Source organism: Orcinus orca, chromosome 4, assembly GCF_937001465.1.
Source record: "Orcinus orca chromosome 4, mOrcOrc1.1, whole genome shotgun sequence".
Taxonomy (NCBI): Eukaryota; Metazoa; Chordata; class Mammalia; order Artiodactyla; family Delphinidae; genus Orcinus; species Orcinus orca.
Window position 1 is genome coordinate 9,462,513 of NC_064562.1, and position 21,667 is coordinate 9,484,179.

Consider the following 21,667-nt stretch of genomic DNA (forward strand, 5'->3'; position numbering starts at 1 on the left):
GGTGATGGGTTGGTCATCTAAATAAACACAGACTCTGCCAAAGTAGTGACATCTTGGAAAGAGGAGAAATACCAAAACCGGTTGTCAATGTTTTTTTTTTTTTTTTTTTTGCGGTACGCGGGCCTCTCACTGCTGTGGCCTCTCCCGTTGCGGAGCACAGGCTCCGGACACGCAGGCTCAGCGGCCATGGCTCACGGGCCCAGCCGCTCCGCGGCATGTGGGATCTTCCGGCACCGGGGCACGAACCCATGTCTCCTGCATCGGCAGGCGGACTCCCAACCACTGCGCCACCAGGGAAGCCCTTTTTTTTTTTTGGTCAATGTTTTTATAGGTACGGAGAAGAGAAGAGAAGAGAAAAGAGAAGAGAAGGTGGCATTAATACAGAGAGAGACAACATAAGGTGGGCGGGGGGCGGGCAGCAGGGGATGGTGGAGGTGTTGAGGCCAGATGTGCAGCCGGACCACCTTGATTCATATAATTTTCTTTATATAGCAGACAAGAGACCAAATAACCCATTTGGTTGTAAAGTTCACAGAGGTAGTCAAGCCCTAAAAAAATGAGCATAGCAGAGGAAAAAATGTATATAATTAGGTAGGTACAGATAATTAACCTGCAGAGTTTCAAAGTGGGACAGAGGTTGTAACATTTGTCCCTGCAAAACAGACTGAAAGTTTAGATGTTGAGAGTCCACCGAAGTAAATCTCACATATCTATAAAGTCTTTAGCTGAAGTAAACTTTTTAATGGAAGTATAACACACATATAGAAAAAGTACAGAAAATCTAGGTAAACAGCTTGACGTGTATTTACAAAGTAAACACACTTGTATATCTGTTACTCAGATCAAATATATATATATATATACACACATACATATTTGTGTATGTTATATGTCAATTATATTTCAATAAAAATAAGCAAACAAGCCAAAAAAAGAAACCAAAATAGACAAAATTCATGTACAATGATAAAAGTAAGATGAGTAGTTACCTTTGAAAAGGGCAATGACTAGGGTGGATCATAAGGGAGACTCCTGGGATACTGATAATGAACAAACAAACAAAAATATATATATGGGGGTCTGGGTGGCAGATATACAGGTATGTTCACTTTGTAAATATACATCAAATTGTTTACTTAGATTTTCTTTACTTTTTCTGTATTATGTTATAATGCAATTTAAAAGTTTACTTAAACATAGGACTTTATGGATATGTGAAAAAAAAAGATGGGGAGATGCTAGATTAAAACAAGTTGATTAAGTAGGTTTCATCATTGCAGAACATGCATACAACATTTGTTCATGGAAACTCTCCATCAAAGAGCAGTTCAAAGGCTCCATTCTCGGTAATGTACTAATAGAAATGGGAGAGTATCTTCTGGGGCCAAATTATGAAAGGCTTGAATGCCAAACCAAGGAATGTAGACTTACCTTGAGAGTGAGAAAACACTGAAAGTTTAGTGTAGAGGGATGCCATTGTCAAAGTGGTGTTTTAGGAAGATTAATCTGTTCATGTGTAGAATAGTTGGGGGAATGTGGGAAGGCAGTGATCAGTCTGGAAATGAAAAAAATAAAGACTGAACTAGAGCAACGGTGGAAAAAATTTGTGAGGAAAGAGACACAAAAGAAACATCATAAAGTAAGAATTTACAGTTCCTGGTAATGGATAAAATATTGAAAGTGAGAGACAAAAGAAGCCGGAGCTGACTTTAAGATCTCAAACCCAAGAAGCTGAATACCTTGTGGATCGTTAATGGGAATTACTAAGATAGAAAGCATGTCTTCCACCTAAGTGTATTTCCTCGGTGTTGCCTTTCTCAGGGCCTTGAACAGACAAATACTTGATATTTATTGACTGAAAAATAAAAGTGAGTTTATCTTACGTAACGCAGGGGTGTATCTACCCTTACCTGAATGTTGTAAAAATGGAAGAGGGTTTCATTGAGACTGACCTTTTTCATTTGATACATTACTGACTGCTATAAACATTTTATTGCCTGTAGAGATAAGAGTTCATTCGTGGGAGCCTGGGAGCAACTGAAGTTAAAGTGTAATGAGCATTAAATGACACACGATTCATTATATAATGCCTTAGACTTTTTTCACTGCTGGCTGTCATGCCATCTATTATAATAGTTAATATCAACAGCGCCAAAACCTTACAGCCTCACCCAGAACGACATCTTAGTCTTCTCTATGTCATCACCCATATTAGACCAAGAAACATACATTAATCATTCTCTGTGTAACAAAGCCAACAGCCAATCTAGATGTACCCAAGGTTCATCTCACCGCTACAATTTTTGCTATTTGACCCTTGGGTGCCTCACTTTCTTACCTCAAATTAAGGGTGATAATACCTATGTCACTGGGTTGAATAAAAATAAAAATAAAATAATGTATATTTGGAAAACATAAGGTAACCTCGCTTTCTACCCAGTACCAATAATAACAGCTAATGTTTACTGAGTACTTGCTGCTTGCCAGACAGTGTTCTAAGTGCCTTTGGGTTTTGTGCATTTTTTTTTTAAAACCTCATCTCATCTTCACAACAATGTCCTTAGTGGGTTCTATTAAAATCTCTATCTTGCAGATGATGAAACTGAAGCATAGTGAGATTATGCAACTTGCCCTAGGTCAGACAGTAAATGACTTATGCTCATTATTGCAGATATAAGAAATAAGGACACTATTATTTCCTGTAAAAACTGCTCAAAAATTTCTTTGAAGAGAGAATGTAGAATAAATTCATTCACCCTTCAAAATCCCCCTCAGTCACAATGGATCAAAGTAAAAGAAGAAAAACAAAAAAGTCCAGTCGGTTGCAAAACCAAGATGAGTATCTCCGTGAAAGGAACCCAGAATGTTAATTACCAAGCTTGTGGGTTGAAGGCCTTGAGTCTAGAAGCAGGTAATGGTGGTAAGCAGTTTGGCTGAATAAAGGGAACTCCAATGACACAAAGCAGGGGACTGGAGCCAGGCTCTCTGCTTGAAGCCTAGAGCAGTGAAGGGTCTACCCACTTATAAAAGGGTGGAGGTTCTGGGACAAAGCACCGCCCAACTCTGCCTGGGGCTGTGTGATGTGGATGGGAATGTTAAAGACAGAGACAAAGCACCTGCGGGGTGAAGCTCCCGAAGCCCATCGTGCCTCCCCGCGCCTCCCTAAAGGGGGACAGTGGACACCGAGAGCCCCTGGAGTAGACCTCTGACTGTGAAGCGCCTGGTCTCCCCTGTTGCCTCTGGGAAGGTCTCTAACACGGCTCGTAACCTGGGACGCCTCCACGGCCCTCTGCTCAGTGACACGGCTTCCCCAATCAGATTGTTTCTCAACAAAAATGTGAGATTCGGGCTTCCCTGGTGGCGCAGTGGTTGAGATAACGCCTGCCGATGCAGGAGACGCGGGTTCGTGCCCCGGTCCGCGAAGATCCCACATGCCGCGGAGCGGCTGGTCCCGTGAGCCATGGCCACTGGGCCTGCGCGTCCGGAGCCTGTGCTCCGCAACGGGAGAGGCCACAACAGTGAGAGGCCCGCGTACCGCAAAAAAAAGAAAAAAAAAAAAGTGAGATTCAAGCTACAATTCTAGCCTTGCCCCACCTCAGTAATTTGTAAGACTGATAATGAAAAAAATTATGTTGATCCTTAAAAAAAAAAAAAAAAGTGCTTTTAAGTTCCGGCTAGGGATGTAGCCAGTGGGCTGCTCCATTTGTAGGAAACAGGAAGACACAGATGCAGTCTGTTGGGCCTTCTTCCTGCTCCTCTGTGGCTCTTAATCCCCCTTACGATGTCCACATCTTACCTCCCCGTGGCTATACTTTGGATAATTTCCTCAGATATATCTTCCTGGTCACTAATACTCTATACAGTTAAATATTTATTTATTTATTTTATTTTTGGCTGCGTTGGGTCTTCGTTTCTGTGCGAGGGCTTTCTCTAGTTGCGGCGAGCGGGGGCCACTCTTCATCGCGGTGTGTGGGGCCTCTCACTATCGCGTATACATTTCTATTAATCTTTCGTTTAACTTTCTATCCATTTGAATTCTTAATTTTAGTAAGTTTCTTTTTTTTAATTTCTAAAAGTAATATTTTGTTCTTCTTCAAATTGGCCTAATTATTAGTCTCCTATTCTCTCGCTCATGTTTTCAATGCCCTTTTTAAATCTGAAAACATTTCAAGCAGACTTATTTTTAAATTTTAATTCTGATAATTAATTATAAAAGCTGACCTCTCTGTGGTTCTAGTTCTGTTATCTGTGGCTTGCTGGATTTCTGTTTTATAATATTTTATTGTGAGTTTTTTGTTACCTGTCTCTAGGAAATTCCTTGAGGCCTGGTTGAGGGTATGCTCATCTGGGAAAGTCTGTTTTTGCTTCTCTTAGACACCTGGGGCCTGATATTCTTTAAATTATAGGCTTGTGTTTTGGGATCATACAAAGAAGGTGGACTGGGTCCCAAACTACCTGAGGTCTGGCCAGTGGCTACAAGTTCTCAAAGGACGTGATTTTTTTTTTTTTTTTTTTTTTTTTAACTTTCATTCATAGCCCAGCCCAAGATAGAAATGTGTTCTTGTGGTTCACCTTTGCAGGGTGGGTTTCCATTTTAGTTCACCCTTTCTGAGGGTGCACCTCTCCCGGGCCCAGGCATTATGCTTCTATTTTATGTGAATTCAGGCTTTGTCCCTGTCCCCTCTGTGCAATGCAGTTCAGAGTCTCAATAAAAACGACTGTAGGCCTCAGGGTATCCAAGGCTCTAAAATTTAGTTTACTCCATTCTGATCTTAGTGGACTCATCTAGTCATTTAAGAGTGGTTTTAAAATTTTACCAAGCATTTTTAGATATCATGTAGCTGGGTAGTTTCAGGGTCTCTAACTGCAATATCACTGAAGATAGAAGTCCTCAAATGTATCTGTCATCTTCTTCACTTTTTCTTCCTACTATGGAAATTTCCAAGCATTTCACAAGTAGAACAGTACGATGAACGCCTATGTGCTGATCTCAGCTAGTAGCCTCTCTTTGTTTCATTGATACTTCTCTTTTCTCCCTCTCCCACAGATTATTTTGAAACAAATTTCAGAGGCCAAATAATTTTATTCATAAATATTTTCATATGTATTTCATACATATTTTCATATGTCCAAAGATATGGACTCTATCTTAGTAATTTTCATATTTATCTCATATATCATCTTTCACCAACTCTTTTTTTCTAATATTTATTTATTTGGCTGCATTTAGTCTTAGTTGCGGCACGTGGGATCTTTGTTGCAGAGCGCCGGCTCCTCTCTAGTTGTGGTGTGAGGGCTCAGTAGTTGTGGCGCGCAGGCTTAGCTGTCCCACGGCATGTGGGATCTTAGTTCCCCGACCAGGGATCAAACCCGCGTCTCTGCATTGGAAGGCAGATTCTTAACCACTGGACCACCAGGGAAGTCCCTCACCAACTCTTTTAATTTAAGCTATTTACTTCCTTTTTATAGGCAGATTATAAATATAATAATTAAATCAAAGAGTAGGCTACAACGCTTAAAGTAAATTTAATTTTAAATGTCACACTTTCCCTAATAATGAAATGTACTTATCTTATGCCTAATTTCCTTGGAGTCATAGTATTTCTCCATGTGCCTTATCCACCATGCCAAGTGATGACAAATATCCTTGACCATTAAAGAAGTCAGAGCAGAGAGCATCCATGAACTCTAGATGGAAGAAAAAACCAATTAACAACAAGACAAAATAAAAATAAAGAACTCTGGAAAAAAATAAGTAAAAAGATTGGTAATATGCATTAAAATACATTTATATAGAAAATAATACTTCTCACCATGGAAATTATGTTTATACACATAATGTAACTATTATAAACATAAAAATTTACAAATCTTAAAAGCTAAGGGGGAGGTGAAAGGAGGTGGAAAGAAACATGAGTCATTCTCATCTTTCAAAGCAGGAAACCAACTGATACGTTTTTTTGGCTGCACTGGGTCTTCGTTGCTGTGTGCAGGCTTTCTCTAGTTGCGGCGAGCACGGGCTACTCTTCTTGTTGCGGCGCGTGGGCTTCTCACTGCGGTGGCTTCTCTTGTTGAGGAGCACAGGCTCTAGGTGTGCGGGCTTCAGTAGTTGTAGCACGTGGGCTCAGTAGCTGCGGCATGTGGGCCCTAGAGCACATGGGCTTCAGTAGTTGTGGTGTGCCAGTGCTAGGGTGCGCGGGCCTCAGTAGTTGTGGTGCACAGGCCTAGTTACTCCGCGGCATGTGGGATCTTCCCGGACCAGGGATCAAAACTGTGTCCCCTGCATTGGCAGGTGGATTCCATTCCGTTCATTTGTATCTTTTTTTTTTTTTTTTGGATTCTGCATATAAGCAATACCATATGATACTTGTCTTTCTCTTTCTCTGTCTGGCTTACTTCACTTAATATGATAATCTCCAGGTTCATCCATGTTGCTGCAAATGTCTGCCCATTTTTTTAATCAGGTTGTTTGTTTTTTTTGTTGTTGAACTGCCTAAGTGTTTGTTTTTGTTTTTGTTTGGCTGTGCAGTGTGGCATGCAGATCCCAGTTCCCTGACCAGGGATCGAACCCTCACCCCTTGCAGTGGAAGCGCAGAGTCCTAACCAGGGAAGTCCCTCTTTGTATATTTTGGATATTAACCCCTTACCAGATATATTGTTTGCAAGTATCTTCTCCTGTTCAGTAGGCTACCTTTTCATTTTGTTGAGAGTTTCTTTTGCTGTGCAAAAGCTTTTTAGTTTGATGTGGTCCTATTTGTTTATTTTTGCTTTTGTTTCCCTTGCTTGAGGAGACAGATCCAAAAAACTATTGCTAAGACTGATGTCAAAAAGCATACCCCCTGTTTTCTTCCAGGAGTTGTATAGTTTCAGGTCTTATATTGAAGTCTTTAATCCATTTTGAGTTTATTTTTCTACATAGTGTGAGAAAGTAGTCTAGTTTAATTCTTTTGCATGTAGCTGTCCAGTTTGCCCAACATCATTTATTGAAGAGGCTGTCTTTTCCCCATTGTATATTCTTGCCTCCTTTGTCATAGACTAATTCACCATATTTATTTATGGATTTATTTTTGGGCTCTCTATTCTGTTCCACTGATCTATGTGTCTGTTTTTGTGCCAGTACCATACTGTTTTGATTACTGTAGCTTTGTAGTATACTTTGAAATCAGGACCCAACACCATTTCTTGAAAAAGACTGTCCTTTTCCCATTGAGTGATCTTGGTACCTTTGTTGAAAATCAAACGACCATACACGTGTTTATTCTTGGGCTCTCTAGTCTATTCTATTGGTCTATATGTCTCTTCTTATGCCAGTACTGCAATGTTTTGTTTTTTTAACTATATTACAAATTATTTTATTTGATCCTTTTAGACATTAAGACAATAATAATATAGTTTCTATATATTTTTAAAAATTTTTAATCAAAGTATAGTTGACTTACAATATTATATTAAGTGTACAACATGGTAATTTAATATTTTTATAGATTATACGCCATACAATGTTATTATAAAATATTGACACTATTCCCTGTGCTGTACATTACATCCTTGTAATTTATTTACTTTATACCCAGTAGTTTGTACCTGTTGGTCACCTTTACCTGTTTGCCCCTCTCACCACTCCTCTCCCCTCTGGTAACCACTAGTTTGTTCTCTGCATCTGTTAGTTTGTTTCTGTTTTGTTATAATTGTTCATTTGTTTTACTTTTTAGATTCCACAGATGAGTGAAATCATACGGTGTTTGTCTCACTTATTTCATTTAGCGTAATACCCTCAACATTCAACCATATTGTCACAAATGGCAAGATTTCATCTTTTTTATGGCTGAGTAGTATTCCTTTATATATATACACCACATCTTCTCTATCCATTCATTTATCAATGGGCACTTAGGTTGTTTCCATATCTTCACTATTGTAAATAATGCTGCAATGAACACAGGGATGGGGGTGCATATATCTTTTAGAATTAGTGTTTTCATATTCTTTGCATAAATTCCCAGAAGTGGAATAGCTGGATCACATGACAGGTCTATTCTTAATTTTTTGAGGAACCTCCATATTGTTTTCCATAGAGGCTACACAAATTAAATTTGGTTTGCTAATAATTTGGTTGAGGATTTTTGCATCTATGTTCATCAGAAATACTGGTCTGTAATTTTCTTTTGTTGTGTTGTCCTTGTCTAGATTTGGCATCAGGGTGATGTTGGCCTCATAAAATGTGTTAGGTAGTGTTCCCTCCTCTTCAAATTTTTGGAAGAGTTTGAGAAGGATAGGTATCAAATATTCTTTGAATATTTGGTAGAATTTACCAATGAAGCTGTCTGATCCTGTACTCTTATTTGGGGGGACGTTTTTGATTACTGTTTCAATCTCCTTACTGGTGATTGGTCTATTCAGATTTTTTATTTCTTCATGATTCAGTCTTGGAAGGTTGTATAATTCTAAGAATTTATCCATTTCTTCTAGGTTGTCCAATTTGTTGATGGATAGCTGTTCATGGTAGTCACTTATAATCCTTTGTATTTCGGTGGTCTTCATTGGAACTTCTCCTTTTTCATTTCTGATTTTTCTTTTTTTTCTTTGCGGTACGCAGGCCTCTCACTGTTGTGGCCACTCCCGTTGTGGAGCACAGGCTCCGGAGGCACAGGCTCAGCGGCCATGGCTCACGGGCCCAGCCGCTCTGCGGCATGCGGGATCCTCCCGGACCGGGACAGGAACCCGTGTCCCCTGCATCGGCAGGCGGACTCCCAACCACTGCGCCACCAGGGAAGCCCCTCATTTCTGATTTTATTTGAGCCTTCTCTCTTCTTTCTTACTGAGTCTAGCTAAAGGTTTCTCCATTTTGTTATATCTCTTCAAAGAACCAGCTCTTAGTTTCACTGATCTTTTCTACTGTCATTTTAGTCTCTATTGCATTTATTTCTACTCTGATTTTTATTATTTCCCTCTTTCTACTGACTTTGGGCTTCATTTGTTCTTTTTCTAGCTCCTTTAGGTGTCAGGTTAAATTGTTTGAGATTTTTCTTGTTTCTTGAGGTAGGCTTGTATGCTATAAACTTCTCTCTTAGTATCAATTTTGCTGAATCTCATAACTTTTGATATGTTATATTTTCATTTTCATTTTTCTTCAGGTTTTTAAAATTTCTACTTTGATTTCTTTGTTGACCCAACAGTTGTTCAGTGGCAATGCTTTTTAGACTCCACACATCTGTGATTTTTCCAGCTTTCTTCTTGTAGCTGATTTCTAGTTTCATTCCATTAAGATCAGAAAAGAAGCCTGACATGATTTTAATCTTCTTGAATTTACTGAGACTTGTTTTGTGTCCCCACATAGGGTCTATCCTTAGGAATGTTCCACGTGCACTTGTGAAGAGTGTGTATTCTCTTGCTTTCGGATGAAATATTCTTTATATATCTATTAAGTTTATCTGGTCCAATGTTTCCTTTAAGGCTGATGATTCCTTGTTGACTTTCTGTCTAGATGGCATATCTATTGATGTAAGTGGGGTGTTAAAGCCCCCTACTATTATTATGTTGCTGTCAAGTTCTCCCTTTAGGTTTCTTAATAATTGCTTTTATATATTTTGGTGCTCCTATGTTAGATGCATATATATTAATAAATGTTTTCTTGATGGACTGTCGCTTTTATCATTATTTAATGTCTATATTTGTTTCTTATTGCCTTTTTTGTCTTGAAGTCTATTTTGACTGATTTGAGAATTGCCACACTTGCTTTCCTTTGGCTGCCATTTTCTTGGAGGGTCATCTTCCACTTCTTCACCTGGGGCCGATGTTTGTGTTGAGAGCTGAGATGAGTCTCACAGAGGCAGCATATAGTTTTGGGCCTTGTTTTTTTTGTGTGTTTTTTTTTTTGCGGTACGCGGGCTTCTCACTGTTGCAGCCTCTCGCGTTGCGGAGCACAGGCTCCGGACGCGCAGGCCCAGTGGCCACGGCTCACGGGCCCAGCCGCTCCGCAGCATGTGGGATCCTCCTGGACCAGGGCACAAACCCATGTCCCCTGCATCGGCAGGCGGACTCTCAACCACTGTGCCACCAGGGAAGCCCGTGTAGTATTCTTTTATATTATTAGTAATTTCTCTCTTTCCTTAGTCAATGTAGCTAAAGATTTGTGTTTCATGGCATTCTTATACTCAAAAATACACCTACTTATAAAATATATACTTAGTCCATAATTTTATAACTGCTTACTTATGTATTTTCCTTATAAGAGTGAGAATTAATTTTTAAGGCCAGTTTGTCGCTTTATAATAGGTACTCAATAAATTCATTGTTAAATGAATGAATAAGTTTAAAGGGGTATACAGAAAGAAATGTACATAAATCATAAATGCAAAGGAGGCAATCGGTAGTCTGAGATAAATGTGCAAAGTTCACCCTAAAATACTGAACACCATACAGTTCCCTTAACCGCATGAATTTTGTTTTTTTCTTAGTATTTACAACAGTTATTGAGGTGGATTTCTATTTTTAAAGCCTGGTTTCTACAGAGTTTAGAGTTCTTCCTTACCCTTCTTTGATGCTTAAACTTTTTTATCATGAGCCAGCGAATAAGTCCCTAGTCTTATCAGGAAATGCTGATTTTTTTTCACTTTGTACTCTGGCCTTAGCTGAACTCTTGACCCCTGATGTGTTTGTTTGTCCTCAAATCCAAGCTGTACCTCCAGGGTTCCATAAAACCTTGCACACAGGCGTTGCCATTAAGTCATTCAAACATTCAGGAGTTTATTTACAAAATTAGAAGGGCATTTGGTTAATTGCAAGGCCCCTTCCAACTCCATCAGTCCATGATTCTGCTGAAGATGAGTTACACAGCTCGCTGAGTTTAAATGCCCTGAAATGCTTCCTAGCGGTAGGTTTCAAATTATGGTCTGATAATCCTGGGGTACCATGGAGAGGCTTCAGGACTCCACAAATATGCAAATATTGTTTTTAAACTATTTTATGCAAATATTGTTTTTATGCAAATATTGTTTTCAAACTATTTTCACCATTAAGAAAATGAATGGACAAGTCACAGACTGAGAGAAAATATTTGCAAATCATATATCTCATAAACAACTTCTATTCATAACATGGATTCCCCCCCAACACAAATAACATTTATGCATTTGGGTTCCATTCTGTAAATGAAATTAAAAATGTAAATATTGCACATGCCTTTAAAAAAATGTATAGGATAGAGGGACAACTTGTATTCAGAATATATAAAAAACACTTACAACTCAATACCAAGAAGATAAATAACCCAGTTTTAAAATGGGCAAAAAATTTAAATAGACATTTCATCAAAGATCTATGAATGGCCAATAAGCACATGAAAATATGCGTGATGGTCATTAGGGAAATACAAATTAAAATCACAGTGAGATACCACTTCACACCACTAGAATGGCTATATGCAAAAAGACACAATAACAACTCCTGGTGAGAGAATCTGAAGAAACTGAAACCCTCACACATTGCTGGTGGGAATGTAAAGGGATACAATTACTTTGGAAAACAATGTGGCAGTTTCTTTAAAAGTTAAACATGAATTTACCACGTGACTCAGGAAATTCACTCCTAGCAATCTATCCAAGAGAAATAACAACATATATTCACACAAAGGCCTGTAAGCAAATGTAGCGTTATTCCTAATAACCAAAAATTGGAAAACACCTGAATGTGCACCAACTGGTGAGTATAGATAAACAAAAGTTGGTATCTCCATACAGTAGAATAGTGTTCAGCAATAAAAATTAATAATTCATGCTATAAGATGGGCGAACTTCAAGAACGTGCTAAGGGAAAGAAGCCAGACAAAAAGATTACAGGATTCAACTTAATGAGATGCCCAGAGAAAGCAAAGCTATAGCGTCAGAAGCTAACTTAGTGTTTGGGGTGGGGAAGAGGAATGCTACAGACAGGCAAGAAAAAACTTTTTTTCAACACAACTCTTCCTATAGTGCATTCAGCAGTTATCAGTTACAGCATCTTGCGTGACTGGCTCAAAAGAGCCCACCCATATACTGGAATCAGTCCATAGTCCAATTAGAGATTTGTTTCCACATCCAAAGTAACTTTTTGACTATGCTGATGGGGGATTCTAGGCACGGCATTGGCTGGCGCCCCACTGTCACAAGGGGCTGACAGGTTTGACAACTTTATTTTTATTTTATTATAGCCACACCATGCCGCATGCAGGATCTTAGTTCCCCAACCAGGGATCGAACCTGTGCCCCCTGCAGTGGAAGCACAGAGTCTTAACCACTGGACCACCAGGGAAGTCCCAGGTTTGACAACTTTGAATGCCATCAAGTTCCCAACACACTTTAACCAGTGCATAAATCTTCCAGTCCCAGATAGAAACAGAGGAGCCTCAACCCCTGTCTTAGGCCTGCTTCTTCTTAAAAGGAGAAAGGCCTAGGAGGTGGTGCTGAAGGCATTAGGTACACATCAATCCAAACTGCACGGATCTCCGCAAGGGAACCTTGGTTCTCTTGGCCCTCCTCCTGCTGCAGCAGTAGGGTCAGCCATAGAGAACCGCGTGGGTTCCACTCCTGGCTCGCCCACACAGCTGGCAGGGCGACCTCCTCTGCTAGTCAAGGAAGAAACCTCTATAGTCTCATTGGGCTCTTGCCCAAACCCCTCCTTTGTATCACTTCTTTCCAGCTTAGTGTAGGAATAGACCTTAGTACATTATGATATAACTGACTGTCCCTTGTCTCCACTTTATCAATGAGGTCTGCTACCTTCCAGGGCCTGTTCCATACCTGCTTAGTCCACCAGGTATGTATCACCTGTATTTTTTTTTTAATTAGTTATCTATTTTATACACATCAGTGTATACATGTCAATCCCAATCTCCCAATTCATACCACCACCACCACCCCACCACTTTCCCTGCTTGGCGTCCATACGTTTGTTCTCTACATCTGTGTCTCCACTTCTGCCTTGCAAACTGGTTCATCTGTACCATTTTTCTAGATTCCACATATACGCGTTAATATACGATATTTGTTTTACTCTTTCTGACTTACTTCACTCTGTATGACAGACTCTAGGTCCATCCACATCTCTGCAAATGACCCAATTTCATTCCTTTTTATGGCTGAGTAATATTCCATTGTATATATGTACCACATCTTCTTTATCCATTAGTCTGTCAATGGGCATTTAGGTTGCTTCCATGACCTGGCTATTGTAAATAGCGCTGCAATGAACATTGGGGTGCATGCGTCTTTTTGAATTATGGTTTTCTCTGGGTATATGCCCAGGAGTGGGATTGCTGGGTCATATGGTAGTTCTATTTTTAGTTTTTTAAGAAACCTCCATACTGTTCTCCATAGTGGCTGTTATCAATTTACGTTCCCACCAACAGTGCAGGAGGGTTCCCTTTCCTCCCCACCCTCTCCAGCATTTACTGTTTGTAGATTTTCTGATGATGCCCATTCTAACCAGTGTGAGGTGATACCTCATTGTAGTTTTGATTTTCATTTCTGTAATAGTGATGTTGAGTAGCTTTTCATGTGCCTCTTGGCCATCTGTATGTCTTCTCTGGCGAAATGTCTATTTAGGTCTTCTGCCCATTTTTTGATTGGGCTGTTTGTTTTTTTGATATTGAGCTGCATGAGCTGTTTATATTTTGGGGTGCAACTGGCACCAGTAAGCATAAGTTTTGTTTTTTTGTTTTTTTGTTTTTTTTGCGGTACGCGGGCCTCTCACTGTTGTGGCCTCTCCCGTTGCGGAGCACAGGCTCCGGACACGCAGGCTCAGCTGCCATAGCTCACGGGCCTATCTGCTCCGCGGCATGTGGGATCTTCCCGGACCGGGGCACGAACCCACGTCCCCTGCATCGGCAGGTGGACTCTCAACCACTGCGCCACCAGGGAAGCCCAAGCATAAGTTTTTGAGGTGATAGAAAGGTTCTAAAATTAGATCAGTAATGGTTACACAACTCTATTAATTTACTATAATTCATTGAATTGTACATTTAAAATGTATAGTATCTAAATTTCAATAAAGCAGTTTTAAAGCAGTTTAAAGCCAATAAACAACAATATGTTCATCCTAAATACGTATGTGTATATATGTATTTATCTATTCATTTAAGACATTTAAGAAATTGTATATAAACATACTTACTGTATCCTCTCGTGTACTATCTACCACACTGGGAGCCTATGTGTTAACTTGTGTCATTTTTATATGTATCTCAGAATATATCTTCTCTGGTCATCTCTGTTTATAATCAGAGAAAATCATAAAATTGTAAGATGAACAAAACAATACAAAAGCCATTTCCGACTAACAGTCTGTGAATCAGATTTTTCTTGATACTTTACAACCAAATGCAGAAATAAATTTATTTTGGAGGCTTTCTGCAACTATAATAAATACTTTCCACAACATCTTTGCGCTCATCAAAAATACTGCTTTTAGGGCTTCCCTGGTGGCGCAGTGGTTGAGAATCTGCCTGCCAATACAGGGGACACGGGTTTGAGCCCTGGTGTGGGAAGATCCCACATGCCGCGGAGCAACTGAGCCCGTGAGCCACAGCTACTGAGCCTGCGCGTCTGGAGCCTGTGCTCCGTGGCAAGAGAGGCCGCGATAGTAAGAGGCCCACGCACCGCGATGAAGAGTGGCTCCCGCTCGCCGCAACTAGAGAAAGCCCTCGCACAGAAACAAAGACCCAACACAGCATAAATAAATTAATTAATTAATTTAAAAAAATACTGCTTTTATTGACTTACTTCCTAATAAGTAAATGTATAAATGTTAACATATAAATAATAATAAATATATTTTTAATATATTGGAGTTGTGCATTTATTTTTAAGTTTAAAAAACATTTCTGTTGCTAAAACAAAAAAAAAGATCTAAATTCTCCTCGGCCACAGGTGGTACAAAAAGATCAAGCTTAACTACATTTTTACGAGTGGAGTGATTAGAAATAAGTTCAGAGCTTCCCTGGTGGCGCAGTGGTTAAGAATCCACCTGCCAATGCAGGGGACACGGGTTCGAGCCCTGGTGCGGGAAGATCCACATGCCGCAGAGCAACTAAGTCCGTGCGCCACAACTACTGAGCCTGCGCTCTAGAGCCCGGGAGCCACAACTACTGAAGCCCATGTGCCACAACTACTGAAGCCCACACACCTAGAGCTCCACAACAAGAGAAGCCACCGCAATGAGAAGCCCGTGCACCACAACAAAGAGTAGCCCCTGCTCGCCGCAACTAGAGAAAGCCCGTGTGCAGCAATGGAGACTCAAAGCAGCCTTAAACAAACAAACAAATGAATAAATAAAATCTATTTAAAAAAAAGTTAAAAGAAATAAGTTCAGTTCAAAAGAATACTTTATTATTGTCCTCTGAGGCTCCCATGAAGGGCGATGGGATTCTACTTAGACAGCAAAGGTTTAACTTCAAAAAACATTTTAAAAACTCAGGTGTTCCAGGGCTTTCCTGGTGGCGCAGTGGTTGAGAGTCCGCCTGCCGATGCAGGGGATGCGGGTTCGTGCCCCGGTCCGGGAAGATCCCACATGCCGCGGAGCGGCTGGGCCCATGAGCCACGGCCGCTGAGCCTGTGCGTCTGGAGCCTGTGCTCCGCAACGGGAGAGGCCACAACAGTGAGAGACCCGTGTACCGCAAAAAAAAAAAAAAAAAAAAAATCAGGTGTTCCATGTCCTCCTTTATCCAACATTTCTTAGAAACATAGAGTCCTCTTTCCTGCTTCCCCTTTCCTGTGGGCTGGAGTCCAAACATACCAGAGTTCCTGTAGCTATCTTGGACCATGAGATGACTGAGAACAGAAGCTACATATGGCAAAGCAACAAGATAGAAGGAATGAGAGTTCTTGAAACCAGGGGATTGTTATACTCTCTCTGGAATGCCTACCTCTGGATTTCTTGAACATGAGAGGTAGACATCTATATTGTTTTATACCACAGCCTTATGACTAAACTTAATTCTAAGGAAAATACCGAGATCAGAGCGGTGCTATAGAGGGGGCAGCAGGCCCCAGGCTCTCAGGTTGGAAGTGCTTGGCATCTTCAAGGCACAATATAAACGGGCTAGGGTACTGGTAAAGGGAGGGAGATGGAGGGATGGCTAATGGGGAGGCAGATGGTATAGGGCCTAGTGGCTCATCGGTTCTTTGAGCTTTTGTTTAAATGTAGAAAACCAGTGGAGGGTTTTGAGACGAAAGGTGACTTGATTGAGATAGATATATATATATGTATGTATATATATATATTTTTTGGTCTTTGTTGCTGCGCGCGGGCTTTCTCTAGTTGCAGCGAGCGGGGCTACTCTTTGTTGCGGTGCGCATGCTTCTCATTGCAGTGGCTTCTCTTGTGGAGCACGGGCTCTAGGCACACGGGCTTCAGTAGTTGTGGCTCACGGGCTCTAGAGCGCAGGCTCAGTCGTTCTGGTGCATGGGCTTAGTTGCTTCACGGCATGTGGGATCTTCCCGGACCAGGGCTCGAGCCCGTGTCCTCTACGTTGGCAGGCGGATTCTCAACCACTGCGCCACCAGGGAAGTCCAATAGTCTCTACTATTTTATATGTTTAAAATATCCTAGTATTGATCTTAAAGATCGAAGTCAGTTATTTCACTGACAAAAATGGGTTTATCTGGGGATAGCAGAAAATTACAATTTGCGACAAACATGCCATGGCGAAAACCATAGGCAAGTCCAGTGAACAAAGGAGAGGAACATTATTTTATAAAGAAAAGAGGGGAAGTTGGGAAAGGTTGTTTTGAATGAAAGTCCACGGGAGAAAAGTGACAGTTCGGGGTAATGACGGTTTCTCATTGGCTGAGTTGCCAGTAGTGGATTTCTTCTAGGAGGTGCAATGCACAACTTTTCCTGGAGGTGCACTGTACACCTTTTCCTGTTGGGGGCTGTAAATGATGATTGTTTTCTGTTGACTCTTCTTTTGGGCTCTGTACTTGACAAGTCTTCCTGTAATTGATGTGGAGTTGTACTGGGTGAGAGCTCCCTCTTCTGGTCTCCCTACTTCATTTTAGTGAGGTTTCACTTTATTAATTTTCATACTAGGTTATAAAATTTCGTGGAAAACTTTTCACAATCACCTTTATTAACTGGCCAAAGCTAAAACTGAATCCTTTGTAACTAGTTTTAGAGTAGCCTATCAGAAAAACTAATGTGTTAACACAAGGATGTGGTCTATATAGAAACTGAAAACAGTCCAAGATAGTATCTGGTGAGCTCAGAGAGTACTACCTCTGAATCCTGCCTCTGGGTTTTACTAATGGTGTGGGTGAGCTTGATTTGTGGAATTCGAGTGCCTAGTGGGCCACTTTTGGTAAAGCAGAGCTGGCACTGCAGGATGAACGGGATTTAACATTCCTAATCTCCCAAAGTGTCATCATCTTTATCTCTGAAGATTCTGTGAGGATTAAGTGCTTAGCCGAGTTCCTGGCACATGAGAACCATCCCGTAAATCATGTCTTTATTATTACTAGCCACAATTATTAGAGTTTGAGAATCCTTAACTACACTTTTAACACTGGATCAGGGCAATATGAAACTTCCAGCCCCTAAAGATGTTTTTCTCCGTTATGGGTTGAGACAGCTCACACAAGCATTTTCCATTACTTGGATGGAAAAGCTCTCAAGTATATACACTTATCTTTACTCTGATACACAGAAGTAGGTGACTTGAGTACTTCAGTCATTGGAAGGAATGTCCCGTAAGAAAATCAATTAATTATCCTTCTGATTCACACCTCGATTTCTTGAGTTTAATTGTCGTGAATTGGCAACTATGAGCTCCAACAGCACAAGTATACAGTGAAAAGATCCAGTTTCTGGGCCCACATAAGTGAGGCCAGCCTCCTAACTAAGTTGATCTTACCTCAGTACTGCTTACTGTTGGGGCCCAGGGCAGGCTACCTCAAAATATGCCTCAATGGCATAATGATTATTTTAAATTAAAGTTACATGAAAAATAGCTGGTGGGGAAAAAATGATATTAAAAAAAAAAACAACCCACTCAGATCCTCCTCTTTCTCCCTAAAAGTGGGAAATAAATCTCCTACGTGAAGGTATCCTCCCTATACCAGGAGGACAGAAAGCATCCTTATCCACAGAGTTAGGGAATTCAAGTCTGAGAAAGCTGTGTAAACTTTGTTACTTCTTCATTAGTCTGCTACCCCCAGCACAAGCCCCTTCGTTTTGTCAAACCTTTGCAAAGAGTTGTTTCTTGGTCTGAGTATGATATATAAACAGCCTGCTTTGGTTACTTCACGGGTCCCATTCCTAGAGACATTCATGCCTATGAATTAAATTGTTTTTTTCTCCTGTTAATCTGTCTTGTGTCAATTAAATTATTAGATCAGACAAAAGAACTCAAGAGGGGTAAGGGGGAAATCTCCCCTTCCCAACAGCTGGCGTAGTTGGCAGGACACTGGCTGCATTCTGCTGGATCCTCTACCCCCACCCCAAGGCTGCAGCAGAGAAATCCAGGGACCTCTGACAAAGGTCAGCAGAAGGTAAGGGTTCTCACCACATCAGTCTCCCAGATCTCTGCCTGCGGGGTCCAATGGAAGGAAGAAGTGGTGAGAGTCCTTTTTCTCCCTTTCTAAACCTAGATTAAGAGGAGATATTCGTGGAACGGCTTCCTTGGGAAATAGCAGTGCTGGTATTTGGTGAAGGAGTACTTTGATCCTTATTAATCGTTTCCTCCCAGAGGTGGCCACTGTTTTTCTTTGTCTCTGTTGTGCAATTTCTCATAAGGAGGAAAAGCCATAGGCAGAATAGCAGGCAGAGGCCCTTTATATAGCCAGCCGTTTGAGATGGCCTCACAGACAGGTGAGTTAACAGTTCTCACCAGACCAGTATCTATTCAGACAAACTTTGCTGTAGGTCCCCTATGTAAAAACTGGACGAGGCTTTCTTCCATCTTGTTCTATGTCTTGAGAGCTTGGCTTTATGACCAGTGAGAATGTTCTCTCTGGTCTCCACCATCTGAAAGTAGTACTTACTGGGGTGCGTCTGGTGGCCAGCGGAATAGACTGGGATTCCGAGACACAAAGTCATAAACAGCACTTTCCTTGTCCAGCCATGCCAGCTCTCAGGGGAATTTATCACAAGGGATCCTAGTCCATAAAGGGTCTTTGTTGGCTCAACCTTCACTTGTTAATGCTAGAAAAGTCCCGATCCAGTAGCACCTGCCCAGTGTCACAGATCAGTAGGCCTATAACTGGAGGCATCCCATGTTCTTGTGGGAAACCAGGGACACTATTTTCACTACACCATTCTTACCAACTGTAGCGATGAAAAGGCTTTTACTTTCTCAGATTAACTCTGGGAATGAACTTTGTGGATCTTGTGAGGGCTACATACTTTCTTATGAGATGCCTCTTGCATCTCTGGTTAAGCCATTAAAAAAGGCTTATTGGTTTCAGTCACTGTTTGAAACATAAGATTCTACTCACCAGTGGCCAAGCAATGAATCCTTTAAATTGGCTATATTTAAAAGGAAAAATATTAGCGCTCTCATCATAAACAACTGTCATATTGGTATTTATGGGAAGATCAAAGTGAAAGGACAACACACACACACACACACACACACAAAGTGTAACAGCTAGCCTTAGGGAATCTCTTATTAAGATGAAAGAACAGGGACTTCCCTGGTGGCACAGTGGTTAAGATTCTGTGCTCCCAACGCAGGGGACCCAGGTTTGATCCCTGTTCAAGGAACGAGATCCCATATGCATGCCACAACTAAGAGTTCGCATGCCACAGCTAAGGAGTCAGACTGCCAAGACTAAGACCCAGTGCAACCAAATAAATAAATAAATATTAAAAAAAAAAAAAGATGAAAGAACAGAAGTCAGACCTAAAACAAAGATCCAGCATGAATTCCCCTTCTTTAAAAAAAATCACTGGGCAGAAGACCTGAACAGACGTTTTTTTCAAAGAAGACATACAGATGTCTAACAAGCACATGAAGAGATGCTAAACATCACTGATTAGTAAAGAAATGCAAATCAAAACAACGAGATATCACCTCACACCTGTAAGAATGCCCATCATCAAAAAGTGTATAAATAAGGGCTTCCCTGGTGGCGCAGTGGTTGAGAGTCCGCCTGCCGATGCAGCGGACACGGGTTCGTGCCCCGGTCCGGGAAGATCCCACATGCCGTGGAGCGGCTGGGCCCGTGAGCCATGGCCGCTGAGCCTGCACGTCCGGAGCCTGTGCTCCGCAGCGGGAGAGGCCACAGCAGTGAGAGGCCCGCGTACCGGAAAAAAAAAAAAAAAAAAAGTGTATAAATAACAAAAGCTGTTCATGTGGAGAAAGGGAACCCTCTTGCATTGTTGGTGGGAATGTAAATTGATACAGCCACTATGGAGAACAGTATGGAGGTTCCTCAAAAAACTAAAAGTAGAACGACCACATGATCAAGCAATCCCACTCCTGGGTATATATCTGGAAAAAAGGTGAAAATACAGTTTGAAAAGATACATGTACCCCAATGTTCACAGCAGCACTATTTACAATAGACAAAGTATGGAAGCAACCCAAATGCCTATCAACAGACAGATAAAAAAGAAGTGGGGTGTGTGTGTGTGTGTGTGTGTGTGTGTGTGTGTGTGTAATGGAATATTATTCAGCCATAAAAAAGAATGGAATTCTGCCATTTGCAGCAAAGTGGATGGACCTAGAGAATATCATCTTTAGTGAAATAAATCAAATACCGTATGATATCACTTATATGGGGAATCTAAAATATAATACAAATGAATGTATATGCAAAACAGAAACAGACTCATAGATATAGAAAACAAAGCTGTGGTTACCAAAGGGGAGAGGGAGGGAGGAGAAGCAAATTAGGGGTATGGGATTAAGAGATACAAACTACTATGCATAAAATAGATAAGGAACAAGGATATATTGTACAGCAAAGGGAATTATAGCATTATAATAACTTTTAATGGAGTATAACCTATAAAAATGCTGAATCCGTATGCTGTATACCTGAAACTAATATAAAATGATAAATCAACTATACTTCAATAATAAGAAAAAAAATCACCCCATCTTCTTAGCAATTCCCCAGGCCCTCCTACAAATAACCGAGAAATAGATAGCTGGAAGCTAATAGCCAAGGGCTAACAGAAACAACTATCTTTGTCTTGTAAATCTCTACGAAAACCAGAAATGCAACTTTAGAAACAAGTTAAGGCCCGTCTATCTTTACCAATCCCCAAACCTTGCCTATTTCTCTCAAAATGCTTGTGGATACTATAAAAAGATCAGGATATTGGAGCAAAATTGCCCTGTATTTAAGGAAAAAAGTTAATAATAATTACTCTAAGACTTATGACAATAGACAAATATACTCCAAAACTCCTAGGAGAAAACTTATATTTTCATTCTCTGTCCCTTAAAATCTTATCTTTGAAATGTAAACATAGCCCTCAATCACCTGAGACTGAGCCTGGATTAATTCAGTTCTACCAACTGAAATAAAAGAGAAAAAACAGAGGGAAAGAGGCCTTTTTCCCCTAGTGGTCCAGTGGCTAAGACTCCGTGCTCCCAATGTAGGGGGCCCAGGTTCAATTCCTGGTCAGGGAACTAGATTCCACATGCTGCAACTAAAAGATCCCACATGCACAACTAAAGATCCCA

At 40.7% G+C, this 21,667-nt stretch overlaps 1 protein-coding gene across 3 annotated transcripts in view; it reads right to left on the reverse strand.

Annotated features, from left to right (window-relative positions):
- The window catches only part of ABCG2 (ATP binding cassette subfamily G member 2 (Junior blood group)), a 125,360-nt gene that overhangs the window by 71,961 nt on the left and 31,732 nt on the right, over positions 1-21,667 (reverse strand). Inside the window, exon 2 of one of the 3 annotated variants that reach the window (XM_033421497.2) lies at positions 1,432-1,555. The exons of the other annotated variants lie outside the window; for them this stretch is intronic. The gene's annotated coding sequence lies outside the window, so the exon portion shown is untranslated. The remainder of the gene's footprint in view (positions 1-1,431; positions 1,556-21,667) is intronic. 3 annotated transcript variants of the gene reach the window in all.